Source organism: Eublepharis macularius, chromosome 16 (assembly GCF_028583425.1).
Source record: "Eublepharis macularius isolate TG4126 chromosome 16, MPM_Emac_v1.0, whole genome shotgun sequence".
NCBI classification, from domain to species: Eukaryota; Metazoa; Chordata; class Lepidosauria; order Squamata; family Eublepharidae; genus Eublepharis; species Eublepharis macularius.
In genome coordinates, this window is record NC_072805.1 from 48,987,079 (window position 1) to 49,006,990 (window position 19,912).

The 19,912-nt window shown below is 54.5% G+C and overlaps 1 protein-coding gene across 2 annotated transcripts in view; it reads left to right on the top strand.

The window, feature by feature from the left end:
• Positions 1 to 19,912, top strand: part of ZFHX3 (zinc finger homeobox 3) — a 136,393-nt gene that overhangs the window by 82,077 nt on the left and 34,404 nt on the right. The window lies entirely within an intron of this gene.

Here is a 19,912-nt window from a genome sequence, read left to right on the forward strand (position 1 = left end):
AATGAAAGATCTAGTAAAAACACTCCCTTGCCCATAAATACTGAAGAAACAGTTTATTTGTGTGGGGTAAAGACAGAGAAGGTTGAGCAGGATACTGAACTGAGAGAGGTGGTACAAATAAGTGGGAGAGATACTTGAGCCATTCTAGACACAGGAGCCTCAGTAACACTGGTCAGGGAGGATTTGGTTGATAAGAAAAACCTGATTCCAGATAAGCAAATATCCTTGCAAGGTGTGTGGGGAAATTCTAAAAGAGTGCCACTAGCACAGCTAAAAATTAACTGGGGAGGAAAAGAAGAATATTTCCCTGTAGCAGTTATTAAAGAACAGAAAATACGAGTAATTTTGGGAAGAGATGTAATGGGAGCAAAGGCAAGAATTCAAATATGCACTGACTCAAAAGGATTGCTACAAGTTGAACCAAGGGGAGCAGAAGACAGGCCCCTAGGTATCTTAGCAACAGACACAATTGATACATTGCAGGAGGGGAAAAGAGAGACCCTAACTCCTGTCAGTAGTAGTAGTGCTGAAATGTCCCAAGAAAAGGGAGGAGGCATAAATAAAAACTCTGAGGAATTTAAAAAAGAAATTATGACGGATCCTGAGTTAAAGGACATAAGGGAGGAGGCCAGGCAGAACGAGATGAATGCAGAAACAGACATTTTTGGGTGGGAAAATGAGTTGTTACAGAAAAGGGTTACTAACCTAAAGCTAATTTGTGAAAAAATAGATTAATTTAGAGCAAGAAAACTCCAATCTGGATATGGGAAATAGAAAGCTGAAAAAGACTTTAGATAGCCAGAAAAACCTCAGCTTTCAGCTAAAGTCCTTAGAGAAACAGAATGCACAAATGGATGAAGAGAATTTAGAACTCAGAAGAATGGTTGAATCTTTGAAGAGTATAAACATCAAGATGGCTCAGTTACAATTAGAAAACAAAGAACTGGAAAGAGAGAAACGACAGCTTCCGGACGGTCTGGAGCTTATGAAAACATCTTTTAAGAAGGCTGAACATTTAGAAGTCAGTTACCAAGTTTTAGATACAGAAAACCGAAGGTTGCAGAAAGCCCTAGAAAACAGCAACAAAGATTCTGCATTTAGAAACTGTGATTTATTTTGCCGCTGTTGCCCTTTTAATTGTCTTTCTACTAATGTACAGGAGCTATCAGTCAGTTAGAAATAGACTTTATGTTGGAAGAGAGAAAACTTGCTAGTAAAGTTGCTAAACTGGTTGAAGACAAATATAAAGTACTAGAAAAGCTCAGCATGTGCAGAAGAGAGTATAAAAAGTTAGAAAACTCCTTGAAGGATGCTAGCCTTCTAACCAGTGCATCAGACATGAAGCCAGTATGTAAAGAACTGAGCAGCTCAAACTCTGTTCTCAAGAAGGAAATAGATGGTTTAGGAAAAGAACTGGAGGAGTGAGAAATGGACTTAAAGGAACTGCAGAGACAATAAAACATTCCCGAAGTCAGAGGAAGCTGCACACCACTCTTCTGGAAAAGAGAGGTGTCCCGCTTAAGGACGGGGGGGGGGGGGCAGTTTCTCAACATTTGGTATACTGGTCTGTCTAGAGCTGTGGTGGGGTGTGGTTACTAAAAACTCCAGTAGTTTCCACCACATCTCAGCAGCCTGCAGAGGCAGAAACCTGAAGTGCGGAAGGCATTCCACTCTGGGTTCTAGCCTGGTCAGTCATATATAAGTGAACAACATGCTCGGAGCACCCCCCCCCCCCAGTGCCCACCTGCCACTCCTTGCCTCATTGTGTCTCCCTAGGTAAACCCACCCCCAGGGGGCAGTATTGACCCCCCCCCTTTGGGAACCACGGGGATAGAGACTTTTCAAAAAATTAAAGCTGAGAATTCAGAGGATCTGCTGCGTATATGGTTACAGTAGCAGGTTGATATGACACTATGAAAATGATGATTTTTTTAAAAAAATGCAAACCCCCTGGGGGGGGGGCAGCCACTTCTGGCACCAGAAAAACAGTGTGGTTTGGAAATCGTGTCGCCGCTGCTGCCCCAGGCTGTGTTCCCACAGAGGTCAGTTTGCCCCAGCGGTGCCATCCTCTGCCTCCCGGCTCTCTGGACCGGGGACAGGCAGGGCTTAGCTGTGGGGGGCGGGGCAGCTGCCCTTTTAGGCTTCCGCATTCAAAGACTTCCCCATGGGTTCATTTTCAATCATTTTTAAAATTCGGCCTGTACATCGACACAACGTTATAAGCAGGCACAGAAAATAAAAAGGAGTTGCTGTGACATCACTGAGGATGCCGCCAATGAGCGCAGCCCCTCCCCTGAAAGTCCGATTATTTAAGGCATGTGCAGAACAAAATAAGCTGACTCCGCAACTGTAGAAATGCCAAGGGAGGGCAGATGTGCGGAAGGACCATATCAGGGCTTGGGGACCAACTGCTAAGAAAACCAAGCATCAGAGGATCGTGTGGAAAAGCCCGAAGTGACCCGGGGGGAAGAGAAATGAAGCTTAGGAGGGGGTTGGGGGTTAGCTATGCCAGCGTGGAAGAGGCAGCCCAGGGGGCTGAGTAGAAAGCGGCTGTGGCCAGCCCTTGCTCTGCAGCCCTCAGGATCAGCAGGGCAGAGCCCTTCCCCCTGTGGGTGCCCTCGGTGCTGCCGCCTGCCTGAGAAGGGCCTGCCCACGTCCCCCAAGCAGCCGGGAACGGTTTCTCTCTCCGTTCCCCAGAACGGTTTTTGCCCGAGGCCAGGGCCTCTCCTTCAGCTCCTCCGCTGATCACAGCCTTGTTCTTACTTCTCTCTGGTCCCGCGAGGCCTTGGGTGAGATCTGTGAGTCAGGAAGCTGCGCCCAGTCCCAGCGGCCGTGACCTGGAGGGAGCTTCTGTTTGGAGTTCTGCCCTTCCGCTGCTTGGGTCGGAGTTCCCTTTCAGGGCTTGCCTTGGTGACAGATGTCTTTGCTGTCTGTCAGGAAAAGATCTCACCATTCTGTGTCCGGCTGATGCCCAGGAATGAAGTGTAGCCAGCTGGCACTGCTTGGCTGGCCTGAGGCCACGACGGGGACCTTCTCCTGGTTTTACCTCGCTGCACGTGTTGGCAGTGGCTCGTAGTCTAAACAAGGGCTCCTTCTCAGCAATTATCAGATGTTGAAATCAAGAGGTAGCCCACATGCCTGGCGGATCTAGCCGCTCCTCCCCACTCCATGAGTCCACCTGGGCCAAGGCGGTCATGTTGGGGGCCGTGGGATGGGAACGGGGTGGGCACGACACATGTGGACAGCAGGTTTCCATGGCTGCACTCCATTCCACCTTTCCTGTGGCTGCTGCAGGCAGGACTAGAGTCCAGCAAGCTCCCTTGAGTGGAGCTCTGGGGCAGGGAAGACTGCCGAGCGTGTGGTGGTGTCCTTCTCCCTGGAACTTTGTCATTTGGCCATAGGGAGCCAGCCTGGCATGGGGCTTGGAACAGGAATGCCTCGCCCCACACTTCTTGCCTCACACGGACGGAGGGGGCAGAGATGCCGCCTCGCCAAGCTGCTCTGTCTCCTTGTGGGGTGGAGGGGCACAGGCAGAGCATTGATCTTCTGCATTGGAGGTCTTGCATCCATGCTTTGGAGGAAAATAGGGCATGATTGTTTTCCAGTAACTAAGCCCTCGGCTGCACAGCACTGCTCTGGTTTCCCTCTTGCCCACCTTGGTGTCAGAAGTGCATCACATGGAAATTGGCTTGTTTCCTCCGGGGGCTTCGTACATTCTGCTGTATGTTGTGGCAGATTGTAAGCTTCAGGCAAGTTCAGAGTCTGTGGGTGTCCCCACCTGCTTCGCTGTCAGAAGTTTTGTTTTATTTATTTGATTATATGGGGAGCCAAAGCAGCTCGCAGCACCCTTTCCCCCTTTCTCTGTTTTCTCCTCACAACAACCACCCCATGCGCTAGGTGAGGCTGGAAGAGGGTGAGCGGCCCACAGTCACCCAGAAAACTTCCATGGAACAATGGGAATTTGAACCTGGGTCCCCAGATCCTAATCTAACCCTCTAACCGCTGTGCCACGCTGGCTCTCTGGCAGCTGCAAGAACAACCCTGAGAAAGGGCAAAAGAGTGGACGGCATGGTGCGCTCTCCACTTGGGGCCGGCAGGCTTGGCCACTGGAGCTGGTTGCTGGCTACAGGTTCCTTGAGGGCTGGCAGGGCAGCCCTGTCTTGGCTCTCTCCAGCAGGGAACCGGTCTCTACGGGGTATGGAAGACTCCATCCTTGTCCTTTCCTTTTCACTCAAGTTCATGGCACACACCCCTCCCACCCCCGGGCCAAGCGAGAGAGGGGGCTGGAGACGGCAGTGGAAACCGCCCTGAACCCCCAAGCACTGGTTTAATGGAAATCTCCAATAGGGGCGCCTGGCGGGAAGGAAGTGGTTAGCGGGATTGTGGCAAGCAGAGCAAAGGCACGCCGCAGCTGCTTTCTCTGAGACGTGGCAGGAGTCGCACACGGCCCCGGCCCCGGGCTCCACCAGACACTTGTCATCGGCAGCTCCTGGCTTTCATTAAGCAGCAAGAGAGGAAGCTCCAGCTGCTGACTTGTTCCAGAATGTTTTCCTTGTTTGGCTGCCTCTGAAACCCACACGGAGCAGCCAGCGGCCAGCCTGACTGCGGAGCTGGGAGGCGTGGCAGTGGTCGGGGGTCCCCCTGCTGGCCGCTTTGCTGCATGAAGTGGCACTTGCTGCTGCTGCTGCTGCTGTGCGTGCATGGGGGGGGGGCGGGGGGGAGGATGCCACCCGGCTAGAGCTTCTGCAGTCGCACACACACACACCCAAATGCAGTTGGCCTGGTGGATTCTCTGGTGCCCCTTGCCCTTCTCTCTCTCCTGCTGGCTTGAGATGGGGAGGGCTGAGGGCCAGTGCCAGCCTAGCAGGGCCTTCCCACTCTGCCACACGACCCAGGAGCCTCTTCCTGTGCTTCGAGTTCTCCTCTCGAGGCCTGGAAAGGGGCTCTTCTCACTGTGCGGGAAACAGGGCCAGTGCCTGCCTGCCTCTCTCCTGCACTGCGTGACTTCTTCCAGGCCCCTGGCCTGCTCTGTGGCCTGGTGTTACACAGAGCTGGTTTGACCAAGAGCTGAGTGCTAGCATGTAGGTGCTGTTGGCAGATCTTTTTTTTAGCCCAGAGGGGTAAATCTGTCTGCGAAGGCAGTGGACAGGGCTGTAGCCAGCAGGTGGGGGAGAGAGCCTTGTGTGTTTTCCATGCTGTGTTGAAGCTTTTCATCGGGGGGGGGGGCTGTACAACTGGTAGCAGAAGAACATATTTCGTGTGTGTCGTTTTAAATCCTAAAAAACTTGTGTGTGAGCATGCTAATGAAAATACTCCAGATATGTCTCACCTCAAGATCCTTTTCTTCAGAGTAATAGAAAAAATTGCTGTAGTATTCTTACTTTTAGCAAACGAAGCCATGTCTCTATTCTGATCCTACAGTCCGCTAAATCTGTGCCATGCTGGGTTTCCCTCTCCCCTGTTCCTCGCATTCCTCTCTTGGCTAGCTGCCCCCGGCAGTGGCCTCTGGGGGCTAGGGCAGCTGCTCAGGTCTCAGGTGCTGGTTCTCCGGAAGTGGTTTGTGGTCATGTGGCTAAGGGGCGGGCTCTGCGTGAGGTGCCAGGTGGCCAGCAAATGGAGCCTGTTAGCTCAGTGATTCTAGATACTTACAAACGTTAATAAAATACAAATGTATTCACTGCTAACTGATGTGAGATTCTTGCCTTTTATGTTGGGAAGGAGCAAGATGGGTGTCGAAAAGCAGGTCCCACTTCCACGCTTTGAGAGCCCCCGTGCAGCTGCTTTCAGCATTGACTGTCAGATCCGTTCAAGGCAGTGCTCTGTCTGCTTGCGCTATGGCAAGCCATAGTGTAGACGAGCCCCAAGGGTGTGGTTAGCGATGAGCACTCATTGGTTTGCTTCTCCCTCCTGGACGCAGTTGAGAGGTCCGGCTGCTGCGTAGAGGATGCCCAGGCCAGCCAGGGGACAGGCATTCTTGGCAGCCTTTGGTTGGCTTTCTGGCTGTGGCTGAAGCTAGTCACAGTATTGGCATCCTCCACTGACAGCAGCTTGGTGGCCAGCTGGGGTTGTCTTGGAACTTGGCTGCGACTTCCCCCAGTAGCCACGGCAAGCCAGTGAGCGTCCAGATGCCTCTGAGAAACGCACACACACACACCCCATCCTCCGCCTGAGCCAGTTTCAAAGACTGTTCTGGTTGGAGGGCCAGGGAGGGGGCCTGCCTCCGAGGAGGGGCCCTGCAGGCATGAATTCGGAGAGGAGCAAAAGTCTGAGCCGCCTTGTGCGTGTCCTCTTTGCCAGCAAGGTCGTTCATAACTTGGCTGCGCTGCTGATGTACAGTCAGTGATATTGATTGATTAATGTATAAAAAGCACCAGATGCATTTGCTTCTATGGAAGAGAATAAAGTGCAGGCGAGCCTCTCTTTATTCTCACCTCCTCCTTTTGTTTGAAGGGCATCCCCCCCTCCTCCTCTTGTTTTGCTGGCTGCATTTAAGGGGGCATTTAAGAAAGCCAGTTTCTGCCAAGAATTGCGTTCGCAGAAGGAACCCTGATTCGCATCAGTGTCGCTTGAGTGGCCCCTGCTAAGGAGTGGCTCTCACATTAACCCTTCCCTGCTTTGAAGAGGAGGAACTCAGGCAGGCACACAATTCACTCTCCCTCACCCAGCTTGGCTTGGGGGGCAAAGGAGGCATTGCGGTGGCTGCTGGTGGCTGCAAAAGGTGCCCCCCTCCCTGCCCCACTGTGGAACCCACAGGCCAGTGTGCCCTGCGGGACCCTTCTCTGTGCCTGCGTGCCAATGGCTTGTGAAGGGGCTTCCCATGCAGAGACCGGTCCTGATCGGCTGCGGGGAGCTGCTGCTTGGCTCTGTGATGTGGGAGGTGGGTAGGAGGCCAAGGGAGTGGAGGGGTTTGCCGGAGGTTTGGGGACCTGGGCTGGCCGGTGAAAAGAAGGGATGCCTGGCCTAGATCCCTTATCAGAGAAGTCCTTCAGCATGCCCAGGGGGGGTTCCTGGACAGAACGGGACCCCACGTTGGCATAGTGTTTCTTTCCCCTGTCAGGGTTCCTTCTTGGCTCACGTGCATGGTTTGCTCTTCCACTTGGGTGTCCAAAGTGTGGGCAGGAGTTGTCTTTGGTTTGTCGAAGCAACGGCCTCTTGGCTCTTCCTGTCTCTCCTCCGCTGTGGCCAGGTCGGCTCCACTGCTCTGCCTCGGATGTGCTGATCCTGCTCAGGGTGGTCCTTGCCCCAAAGAGCGGCCTCTCCTCCAAGATTTTCCCTGGGGTCGTTTGTGGGCCGAGGTGTGCTGGTGAATGCCAGTCCCGGGTGCAGTGCTGAGCCGGACAAAGTCCTGCTTGTGGCCACTTTGGGTTATCTGGCGGGGGGGAGAGGGGGATGCTGGGAAGAGCTGGATTCTTCCATTGCTACCCAGAGAGAAACCCGGGGATGAGTCGGCCTCCCTGCTGGACTTTGCCTGCCGGGTGACAGGGCTGAGGCCTGTGCAGTGGGCCTGCCAAGCGCGAAGCCGCTTTCTCGCCTCCCTCTCTGTGGGATCGGTTAGGATGGGCTGGGCTTCATCAAGCGGCGTCCTTTCTGAGGGGGCTCCCCGGCTGGGTCTGGAATGCCTCCATGCAAGCCAGAGGTGGGGCCGGGGGGGGGGGGGGGGTTGGAGGGGTCGAGCACCCGTCAGGTGTGGTCAGTGGGCGCTGACGTGGCAGCCCGTCTGCCGGAGGGCTGGTTTCCCGCGAGGCTGGAGCCCTAGGAAGGAGCCTGGCGGCTGGGCTGCCCCTGGAGGCTTCCGCCTTTCCTCTCCTGAGGCTCCTGAGGCCGGGCCTACGGGGAGCACCTCCTGTCTTGGGAGCAGCTTGGGAAACTTGAACTGAGCCTTCGTTCTCTGGGCCATCGCTCTCTTTTGTTGCGCTGTCATTTTCTAATGACTTTTTTTTGGTATTCATCTTTAAATGGCACTAAAGCTGCTCAGGGCCTTGTCTGGGAGTAAACACACACGCACAGACGTCCCAGCAGCAACTAGATCCACCAGAGCAGTGACTGATGGGACACCTGTTTGTGGTGCTTGAAAGTGTCTGCACAAAACTCGCCTGCTTCTGTGCCCCAAGTGCATTAAGACTGCCCTATGCCATTTTCATGCAGTATTTTTGATTGTGTGTATATTGAGCATTGTGGAGGGTTTATAATTTATGGGTTTTGGGGAGTAAAGTAAAACATTGGGCTAAGAGGTGAGGATTATAAATAGGAGATAATCTTACAAAAGGATTGTGTGACACAGAGACTTTAAATGGTTTGTTTTGAAGCAGAGTATTTTCTGCCAAGGAAAACTTGGGTTCTGGGCCTGAATCTATCAGAGCAGCATATGCAGAGGGGCTTCTTCTGCACCTCCATTCTTTGGATGGGTTTAGGGTGTGTGTGGTTGGAAAGAACAAGGTGAGTGCTGGAGGGAAAGTGAGTGGTGAGCAGTTAGTGACAGAGGGTTAGCTGGCCAGGACGCAAGAGCTTCGCTTGGAGGATGGCTGGGGCTGTTCTGTTTCCCAGTTCATGGGCTGCACAGCTCAGAGGTGGAGAAATTGACTTGGTTTTCAAATGACAGCTGCAGTTCTCAAAAGCCTGCTTCGTTATATGACGGCAGAAGCCCGGAAGGCTGCCCGAGTTCTGCTGCTGCGGCATGAGGCCGCGGTTGTGCTGCTGCCTGCCGCTGTTCTCTGGAGAGTTGGGCATCACTGGCCAGCCAGGGCAAGATGGCTGAAGGGCCTGCGCTGGATCCCAGTCAGTATGGAAAGCAGGATCCCTCTGATGGCCCAGAAGAAGCACTCAGCCTCACATTCTTCATGGCTTTGCTCACACCCCTTGGGCTTGTGCAAATGTCCGCACTGCTGGCCCCTCCAGGGCGAGCTCTTGGGCACTGTTGGTAATAAACAGTTTGTAAAATCATGCACGAGGCGGAGAAAGTGGACAGAGAGAGCTCTTTTGCCCCCTCCCATGATGCTGGAGCTCCGGCACAAAACGGAATGGGTGGGCTGTAGGTTCAGGACAGCCAAGAGGAACACCTCTTTATGCCACAAATAATTGAACTGTGGAACTCTCTGCAGGGGGGGTAGTGATGCCCACGAGCAGAGATGGTTGTGAAAGGGGATTCAAGAAGGAGCAGTCCATCACTGGCCACTAGCCCTGGCGAGGGAAGGGAGCCCTCATGTCCTGTGCCGTGTTTGTTGGCCCTCCAAGGCAGCGTGAAACAGGAGGCCGGGCCAGCTGGGCCGGGGCTGTGAGCCAGGTGGACTCTTCTGGTCCCCCTCCCACTGCAGAGACGCAGTGTGTCCCTCCCCCGGGTGCTCCTGGAGCTGCTGAGGCAGCAGCTCCGGCTCCCTTGGGCCAGGTGTTCGCAGCTCCACTGCTGCTCCCTCTCCCTCCAGAAAGGCTCCTGTGTTTTCTTCCTTCCTCCTCCTCCTCCATGTGGTCCTCATTCCCTCCCATTGGATGTGCCTCTCCCCTTTTAACTTTCCAGCATGCATCTCATGAGGACGCGAAATCCAAGAACCAGATCTTTGCGATTTCAGAGTAAAATAAAAGTAAACTCTGCTTGAAAACACTTTAGCAGGGAAGCCAGGCTAATTGTAAATCAATGAGTCTTAAAATGCAGCATTGATCTCCAGTTAGAAGTTTGAAAGGGAAAGCGGTAATTACTGTGTTCCAAAGGTAGCTTTTTCTCTCATAAGTTCTGGGCAGAAAGAAGGCTCATTAAGGGCAGCAATTTGGAATCTCGGTAATTAGTTTAAAAAGTACTTTTGTGATGCTATTCCCTGGGCTAGAAATGGTTGGAGCCTTCCCAGATTTATAGTTTAGCCTTGACAAGATTTGATTTTGCTATAGGTGGGCAGATTCTTGGGTGTCCTTCCAGCACTGTTGTGTGTGAAGCAGAAAGTGGATGCGCCATTGTCTGCCGGCTGTGTTTGTCGAGCTCATGGGGCAAAGGACTTCTTACTGTTGTGCAGTTTCTCCATGCGCTCGGCAGCAGGAGGTGCCCTTTTGCGGGGTTTAGCAGTTATCGGGGGCTGCTGCCAGTCTAGAGGAAGCAGCTGTGAAGTGGCTGAAGGGCTTCCGTCACAGACTGGTCCTGCACTTGGTCTGTCAACAGGGTGACCCAGTCAGGCTCCTTCCTTGCTCTCTCAGATTTGCCAGGTGCCAAACTGGCAGCCCCAGCTAAACCCGGGTGATGTACGGAGAAGGTCTTCCCTGGTGCTTGTGACCTGAGACCCTTTGACTGGAGGCAGAACTGATGCCCCCTCGTAGCCTTCCCCCTGGCCCCCAAAGGTGGGACTGTGCAGAGCAGGCACCTTGAGTTCTGTTGGGTCGTCACTGCTAGGGTGCTCTCTCTCTCTCTCTCTCTCTTTCAGAAGCAAGAAACGGCTTGCTGTAGCCAGTCAGGCTTGGTTCTTCCAGGGGAAAAGGCATTTCTGCGTGCCCTAATGCTCTGGGCAGGCCACGGAAGGAAGTGGAGGTCATGGGCTTGGCTGACCGTTCCGGGGAATGACCCTCATCAGTCTGCCGACTTGACTAAGCAGCTGTTCTTGGATACGCGCCCCGCTGTGTCCCGCCCCCGCCCCTGCATGAGTGTGTCCTCTTCTCTGGCACAGCACCGAGTCCAGTCTGACTAACCAGAAGCCCAGGGCGGGCTGGGAGAGCACAAGGAGGGTGGAGGAGCTTACGGGGAGGCTCTGGGCATGGCCCTTTACACGGCCAGGCCCTGCCACCCCCTGCCTCCATAGCTGCACGCCGCATGTCTCGTGGCTCTCCCTCGGTGGACAAATTGACCTGTGTTGCTTAGCAGGCCTTTGCATATTCTTCAGCGCCTTTCCTTCAGAGCTCTTTGCTGCCCAGGACCCGGACGCTTGAGGGGCTCCTCTTCCTATATATATATATGTGCCAGCTAAACGCTACCAGATTTGGGGAGGCCCCGAGGGTGCTGGGTCCTTCCCCTGGTGGCCCCTGCCCAGTGGAATGGCTTGCCAGGCACTCTCTGGCCTTCCTGTGCGTGCCAAGCAGTTCTCTTCTAAATGGCTCGTGCCTGAGGCTCCAGAGGCAGGTTAGGGCTTCTTGACTGAGAGGGAGTTGGGGTTTGGTCTGTGGATATTTCTGGTTATGCAGTTGTAGTTTGTCAAAATTGTTAGTTGCTTTGAGTGAGAGACGCGTTTTCAGTCAATGAATGCATTCTGTCAGCTTTGGTTTAGGCAATCCCAAGTAGGCAGAAAGATGAAGAAGAGGCTGGAGTGAATGTGTAAATGAAGGAGGGAGTGCGAGGTTTCTTCCCTGGTATCTGGCACTTATAGGTGGAGTGGTAGCGTGACTGCCTCTTTTTTGTGTTCAGCACAAAGGTCACTTATTGTACAAGACAAGAGGGGGCTTTATCACCGGAACCATCTTTAGAAGAATTGGGGGGGGGGGGGCTGCAGAGAAATCTACTCAAGGAAAGTGAGCGGCCCGTGGCAGAAAGAGGGAGGTTTCCTCTAACTCCGACCTTCTAACAGGCGTTGCAGCGAAAGGCAGCAGCTGGCCAGAAATTGATTGCATTAATTGATACGCCAATGAGAGAGCTTGTTACCTCTGCCATTGGTTAGGCCAGCTAACAAGTCCTGCTGATCAATGAAACCAATAAAGATTTCATCCATTAATGAGCAACATGGTAATTAATGTTACCCATAAATGAATTAGCTGGAGTAGCTAATGTGCTGGTTAGTGCACTGAATAGCAGGCTGCGGTTAGTGTGGGGAGGAGGGTGTCAGCGCAGATTGTGGGTGGGACGGGGCTGCCTCTGCTTTCAGGGGGAGAAGGCCCCGGGGGGGGGGGGCGGCTGGTCCCCTTTCCTGCAACTGCAAGTGTGCCTGGAGGGCTTCAGCACCTTTGATTCCATTTCTACCAAGGGAGCAGCAACAGGGCTTAAAACTGTGACACAGTAAAAATTGGGGCTGGGAAGAGAATCTATTTCTATATTTAACATACCTGTACAGCTCCTTTCCTGTTGGCTCATGGTGGCGTACAAATGATAATTTAAACGCTACTAACACGAACACTACTAAAACTCCGTGAAATAACGGCTCCTCCCCCAGAGACTCCTGCTCTTCGTACTGATATAAGTAATATAAAACCGTGCATTGTGTTTTGCTTATTCCTTTCCATGGAAAGCATCGGATAAACGTGTGGTGGAAGGAAGCTCCACCGAGGCTGCCTCTGTGAGCCATGCTGCTCAAACCCACGGGAGGGCGCAAACGCCAGGAGAGAGATTTGGCGGCCAAGCCCGTCACAGGTCCAGAACGCCTGGGGAGTCCCTGGGAGACAGAGCGCCCTGGCCGGCACGAGTGCCCCGGGAGCTGACACTGACAAACAACCCTTGGCGGCAGCCTCTCCCGCTGAGCGCATTACAGTAGTGTGGCCTGTCCAGAGGGGGCGTAATAGAGGCCTATAAAATTATGTGCAAGGTGGAGGAAAAGGATAAAGAGATCTTTCTCCCTGTCTCTCAATCTTAGGGTAACCCAGAGGAGTTGGTCCCCCTGCCCTTCTCCCCATTTGGGACCCCAGGCAGCTTATATCGTTCTCTTCTCCTCCATTTTATCCTCGCAGCAATCCTGCGGAGGCTGGGAGAATATGAGGGGCCCAAAGTCACCCAGAAAGCTTCCATGACACAGGAATTCGAACCTGGTTCTCCTAGATCCCAGTCTGACACTGTAACCATTACATGGACTGGCTCTTGGTTTATGGATAACTGCGGAGACAGCTCACTACTCGGACAGATTGCTTTGAGATGGGGATTAGAATTAAGGCAGTGCAGGTCTGTGCATGGCTTTGAGCCCTGATGGCTCAGTAGACTGCCCTGTTCAGAACCCCTCTGCTCGGGGGCAGCCGCAGGGCCAGGCTGTGGCCAGTGGGCCCTGCTGGGTGGCTTCCTGGGCCTCGGGTGGGACATCGTGTGGAAGAGGGTGCTGAGCCAGATGGGCTGATCCAGGACGGCGTTTCTGAGCTGGTTAAGAAAAGAGTGGTTCCTAGCATCATGAGGGCATTTAAAGTCATGTTGCTATACTGCTGCCTCAGAACCAGTGGAAATGGCAAGAGGGAAGCCCCCCCCCCCGGATTCCCTGGGACAAAAGAGAGGAGTAAGCAAGCAAAGCCCCGCCCCATGCCAGTCCACATAATCAAAGGACACCGAAGATCATGGAAGCCAGTGTCCCTCTGGTCTCCCATGCTCTCCTGACCATTTCGCCCATCTTCCTTCAGTTCTTTGAAGCAAGGGGTGGGATAATACGTTAAAAAATGGCGTGTCGCTTAGAGAAGGGCTGGTGAGAACCCTTCTCCATCCTCCCGAGAGTAAAGAGGGCGGAACGTAGAAGCAGCAGCCCACCAGCCTCTTCTGGACTGGGTGTGGCCAGATGCTGTTTGTCTGTGTGGGAGGGGGCAGAGGGAGGGTAGGAGAAGGCCCGGGGTGGATGGAGCCCAGAAGGCTGCTGTGGTGCCTCCCAACACCAAGCGTGAGGCTTCCTTGCGGCGTTTCCTTTGCATTGCTAGGTATTGACCCTGGGAGACCCCTTGTGGATTCCCTAATTGGAAATTAATACTAGATCAATGCCATGAGCAATTTGCATATTGATCATAAACAACTTTGAAGGCACCGAGTGTGTCGCAGATCAATAGGGCTCTGAGCGCTGCACGGAAGTGCCTCCCTTGGTCTGTACTCAACATGCAGTTAATGACTGGAGACATTCTGTGAGCAGTGAGCGGGCGAAGAGAGAACCAGCCCGGCCCCCTTTGGACCTGACCCGGGGAGCAGCGGAAGCCCTTGCCAGGGCAGAGGCCTTCAGGGAGTCCTTCTCCTGGCCCCCCTTGCTGGCGTGGAGAGGTCCTGGCTGGTGAGGGGCCCTTCCATCATGCCGGCTGCACTTCTCCTCCCTAGCACAGGCCTCTCCCTTCTGGCTGGGCTGAGCCACCCTCTCCTGGGAGGCGTGGGCCAGGAGGGAAGCTTCTTGCCAGGGTGAGGCTGCGGCACTTGCCTAGCCTCTCTCCTCAGAGACTGCTGAGGGGGGAAAGGGACAAGAGCCAACCCAGAGGTTCCTGGCAAAGTTGCCAAGGCCAGGATACTCCTTGCCGGGGAATCCAGCCCCTGTCCTGAGGGCCAGCGGCTGGGTTCTTCGGCATCCCTCTACCAAAGGAGGCTCCCTCTCCATGGGAAGTGAGGGCCTTGGTTTGCCCTCACTTCTCGTTGGTTGGGAGTGTGATGAGAGGGACGCCAGAGCCATCCTCTGCCGGGAGAGGGAATCCAGAGCCATCCTCTGCCAGGAGCTGACGTGTCGAGAGGAAGTGGGAGGGGGGGGGCGGGCTAAGCAGAGGGCTGGTTTGCCTCCCCGGTAGAGCAGCTTGATGTACTGTTTGTTCATCTCTGAGTGGTCACCATACACTTTTAAGTTCCATCTCCATTGTAATGCTCCATGGCCGGGCACACACTCTCTACTCTTGTGGCCCCGTGTCCGTGAGGGTAGAGGGCTAGAAGGCCCTGTGGGCTTGGCTCTGGATGGGCAGCTTCATAGAAGGGATGGGCTCCAGCTGCCAGGCCCGTGAAGCTGCGTTCGTCTGTCCTGACCAGGTCAGTCTCTTCAGGCTGCCGGGGCTCTCCAGGGTCTCTGGTGGAGGTCTTGCGCATCACCTCCTATCCAGTCCTTTCGACTGGAGGCGCAGGAGATTGAGCCTGCCAGAGCCATTGTGAGGTAGAGGTCAGAGTGCTGGGCTAGGATCTGGGAGACTATGCCATTTTATTTATTTGCTTCATTTATAGCCCACCTTGCTTGCTGAAATCCAAGGCAGATTAGAAAATGTAGGAAACGTACCAGTCGTACAGCACAAGATAGCCAATAGGGCTAGAACTCCACAATGGGAAAACAGCAGAAGCAGCCCAAACGGTCTGGGGCACGGCATACCACAAAATACAGCAGCAGGCGTGGCTTTCGCAGCTGCAGGAGTCCTCTCAAACACAGGCGCGGGTTCAGGTGAGGAGCCATGTTAGTAGTAGAACAGAACGAGTCCAGGAGCACCTCAAAGACCAGCACAATTTTCCAGCGTGTCAGCTTGCATGAAACAAAGCTTCTTGTGAGCTTTGATGCACGAACGCTTACGCCCTGGGAAGTGTTCTTGGTCTTTCCAGTGTTGCTTGACTTGGATTTAGTTCAGACACAAAGGAGTCCCAGCAGCCTCTGCCTTCTCCACTGACCGCCTGCAGAGCAAGAGCCCCCCAGAGTCCCCTAACAGCTGAACTGAGCAACCCAAAGAATTGCACTTTAATGTCCAGAGGGGAACAAGGAATAGACTTTCTCTGGGAGCCCATCTCCTCCCCTCTGTTCCCAAGTGCCAACTATGCTTTTCAGGTTGCAGCTTGCTGGGCGACCTGCCTGGCATCGACCAGAGCCCGGGCCTTTTCCGTTGTAGCCCCTGCTCTGTGGAATGGGCTCCGTGAAGGGGGGGAGCTCCCCCTCGGGGATCTTTGGGATGCCCCGCAAGGCTTGCATGGAGGGCATGAAAAAACTGGCCAGAGATATGTAAATGGTGAGGGGAGCGGGGAGAGGGTTATGCTACAATAAAGTTGGTTAATTTTAAAGGTGCTACTGGACTCTTTACTATTTTGCTACTACAGACTAACACGGCTAATTCCCCTGATTGAGGCTGCTGCCAGTCCAAGTGGAGAATACCGAGCTGAACAGATTCATTCCTGGGAAGGACCAAACTAGCAGCGCCACCCACCCTACCCCAATTCTTTCATGTTGGCCCCTGGGAGGTCGGAAAACCCTGCTTCTCTTCAGAGTGAAGGAGGCGGCATGGGCAGGGAGCCCAGCACCAGGCCTGCAGTCGGCTGACCAGCGAATCCTGGCCACAGCTCAAGGGAGCACAGCATGCAGTCCTCCGGCAGGCACTTCTGGGATGCTCGGGCAATCCTCAGCGGGCCTCACGTGGGCGGCTGTGCTAGTTGCGTGATCAGTGGGCTGTCTGCCCTCTGGGGCAGGCTACACACTATGGGTGGTGAGACCCACATTCCACAACGCTGCTGTTACCCCATCTCTCTGGCGTGAGCAAGGGCAGCCTCGTGCCTGGGCTCAGCAGAGCCATGTAGGCAGGCAGAGCAGTCCTAAGCAGAGTTACTCCGGTCTAAGCCCATTGAAAGCAGTGGGCTTAGACTGGTGTAACTCTGCTTAGGATTGCGCGGAGAGTCTCCGAAGGCCTGCCAGGAGCAGAAGCCACAGGCCAAGGTGTGTCGCTTCCCGTCGGCTGGGCTCAGGCATCGGCTGGAGCAGTGGAGCAGGGACCTGGTATCGCCCGGCACTTGCCTACCCGCTGCTTCCTGCCTGCTCCCCCCTCTTCTGTCTTTGTTTTGTTTGCACCCTTTTCCTTTTGCCTGTTCCTCTTTCTTGTCTGTCCTGTGCCTTTATGAGGCAGGGATCTGGCCATTGAAAAGAAAATTAACCTTTTAAATAATTGGTTGTCTTAACACTGTTGGATTGCAGTGTTCAATATCCTGCAATTGTCCTTGAGTGTCAGCAAGGAAGGTGGATTGTAAATAAAATAAAAGGAATTTTAGGCCATTTTTAAATAAAAGAGAGGGGGGGGCAGCGTTGCTTATTGTGTGCCCCAGAATGAGCGCGTCTGCTGACTTGCATGGCAAGGCGGGGGGCAGTTGGGAACGCTCCTTAGGCTGCCTCCGCATTGAGGCGTCTTGAGATGCGGGGCGGCCCAAGCACTGCGTTCGAGAACCCCTGCTGGGGCAGAGCCTGGCCTGCAGCCTCCTTTGGGCTTTTCTTCCTTGAGTCCAAGTTGTGTCCTGGACAAGTGACGACATCCGAAGGGAGAAATGGCCGCAGACGCCCCTGGCAGTTGAAGGGCTGGGCCTTCTGAAGACACTGAGGCAAAGCAGATCTCGGTTGTCCAGTTGTTACCTGGGAGCACATGCGGCCGTACTCGAGCCTCTGAATCTCTTAAGCGCATGCAGGTCTTCCTGCCAGGAGTGGGAGCTGGGGTGGTGCTGAGCATTCCCCCACGCTAACCCTGTGAGGCTGGTTAGGGTGAACGTGGGCGACTGGGCCAAGGTCGCCCAGGAAAGGCGTGGCTGAAGCCAGGCCTCCCGCCCGCGCCTGCCCCCGCACTCGGCTTCTCCCAGCCCTCTCCCTCTCCGGGGCCCGCGGGTGCCCGTCACAGGGCTGCCTTCTGGAGCAGCTTTATGGGGGCAGTGTTGGCGGGGGGTGGGGGGGGCAACCTTTGTGTTTCAAAGAAGCAGCTCTGTGTACAATTAAAACTTGTTTCTGGTAAACCTCATTCCTGGAAGATGAGCTTTTAACAAAAGGCTTTTGACAGCTGCAGGGTATTTCAGAGGTTTTTTTTAAGGCCGAATGAAAAATCAATATATTTTTCTGGGTTATACATATTCAGAACAGGCGGGATATTTCCATGATAATGGAAAATGGGTGTCTGTGCCCATCTCGCCTGTCAGAGCCGGACCATCGCATTTTCCAAGCCACTGCTAAATATTTCAAACTCGATTTGATTGTGGTTCCTGACAGCGAATGTTTCTCGGCGCTTGCGTCTGGGGGAGGGGGGAGGGGGACATGCTCTATTTCCCTTCTTGCCGCTTTCTCCTTTCCATCTCTATTTCCTGAAAATTCTCCATGTCTTTAGATGAGGGCTGTCGTTCTGTTAAGGGGATGCGGCTGGGGCGAGGAATCCTCAGAGGCTCACCTCCGCGTGGCTGGGTTGGGGGTCCCTGCATGGCTTTCAAGGTCTCTGCCAGGATGCCTGAAGGATGGCTGGTGGGGTGGGTGGAGGGGGGGGCCCTGGCCGTGGGCGGCAGAGCTTTCTTGCCCAGGGGTGGGCGGAGTGCTCTGCTGGAGGCCTGAGGGCCACTCCGCACCACCAGGGGCTTCCCAAGACTTTCCGGTGGCGCCCCGGCTGGAGGGGGGGCGGGCTCTCTGCTCCCTCTCCCCTTCAGACTGCTCTGGAGAAGAAGCCAGAAAGTGGCCGCGGGGGGGCCCCTCCAGAGGGACTTGGCTTCCCGCTCTCCCTCCGTGAGAAGAAGCCCGCCTGCTTGCTGGCTGGGGCCCTGAGCCATGGGGTCTCCTGTGTGAGGCTGAGCAGAGGGCAGGAATTTTGCAGTCTGTTGTATCCTTGTTTTTTCACCATTTTTCTACCTTGATTGGTATTCATTCCTGGCTACTGTCAGCCTGGGCTTTCATCCATTTTAAAGAATGATTTCCCCCCTGTTGATGATGATGGTATAAAGACAGATGGTGTAAGTGCTTATGAATGCCCTGTTTTATTTCCTCTGAACCAGACGGGTTGCTGGGAAAGGCCTATTATTTCCACATGCTTCTCAGAGAGCCCAGAGAGTCCAGCCTCGGAGCCGTAGGCTGGCGGGCCCGGCTGGCCGTGCGGAGGGCGACGCCTCTAGGCGGCTGCTGGGATTGCAGGGAGGCTCCGGCTCAGCCGGCCAGGTAGGGAGGAGGCCCGGTGGTTGAAGGAAAGGGCCTCTGCCCTGCCGCACAGCCGCCCCTGCCTCACCGCCCTCGGGGGGCGCTCGGCAGGGAGTGCAGAAGGGCTGCTTCTTTTGGCTCTGCTGTTCGGACTCCTCTGTGTCCTGCCAGAGCTCCCCTAGACTTTGGGAACAAAGAAATATGGTAGATTTTAAAGATCCTCCAAAGAAAACAGCAGGCTTGACAGTCAGACCATTAAATGCACAGACACCATCATCTTCCTTGTTTGTTTTCTCAGCCACAAGAAGCCATTGCAGCGGTGACCCCCTGTGCTCCTCCTTTCTAAAGAGATCAGAAGGGTGGAGGGCTGAGGCGGGGGAAAGGGAGGAGCAAGGCTCTTGTGTGTGTGTGTGAGCAGGTGGAACTGTTGTGAGGAGAGGGAGGGAGGCAGAGTGGAAACTGGCCTGGGACCTCACCCACAAAGGTTTGCAATGTTCCTTTCCAAAAGGGCCTCACAAGCACTTTCTAGCTCTGCCCCAGTGAGACGTCATAGAATCACAGGGTTGGAAGGGACCTCTAGGGTCATCTAGTCCAACCCCCCGCACAATGCAAGAAATTCACAAATACACCCCCCACCCCACCCCCACACACACCCAGTGACCCTTACTCCCTGCCAGAAGACGGCAAAACACTGTCAGGATCCCTAGCCAAACTGACCTGGGCAAAATTGCTACCTGACCCTAAGGCGGCGATCGGCCTTACCGTTGGGATGTAAGAAGGGGCCTTCTGATACCTGCTTCCACTTTCTCCTCACTGCAGCCACTTTTCTGTTTTCTGCTACTCTGTTCAGACGACAAAGAGGTTCGTTCTGATTATTTACTCCTGTTGGTCCCTGATCCTCAAGTGCAAGCCCATTTCTGGGCAGTCTGAGGGCGGGACATGCTTTTGACCTATCACACCCTTCCCCACTTGGTTCCAGCCTGTCTGTGGGCCCCTCATCTCCCAGGTGGTCTGTAAGTGCCTTCCTGGGCCATCTGTACACTGAGCTCAGGCCCTCTTGGTGGCCCAGAGGCAGCCCTGGGAGGCCCCGCTCATCTGTTGCCTCACAGAAGTCTGAGCAAGTAGTGAAAGCTCTGTGGGTCCAGGCTGGCTCTCAGGGGACGGTGGGAAACGCAGCCAGCTGGCTTCTGACCTGCATGGGGCTCCTGGGCGTCAAGCCACTCCTTGCTAGAGCATCACCTGCCACAGCAGCCCTTGCTGGGGGGTCCCTGCCAGGTAGCTGCTCCAGGCACCTGGACTCCCTTGGGTGAGCCTTTGGGCATTTTGGAGATGTGAGCGGGCCCTCCAGGGATGGTTTGGCTTGATGGCAAGAAGCTCCGGATCCACCACAGGCTGCCAGGACAAGAGCAGCCGGATAG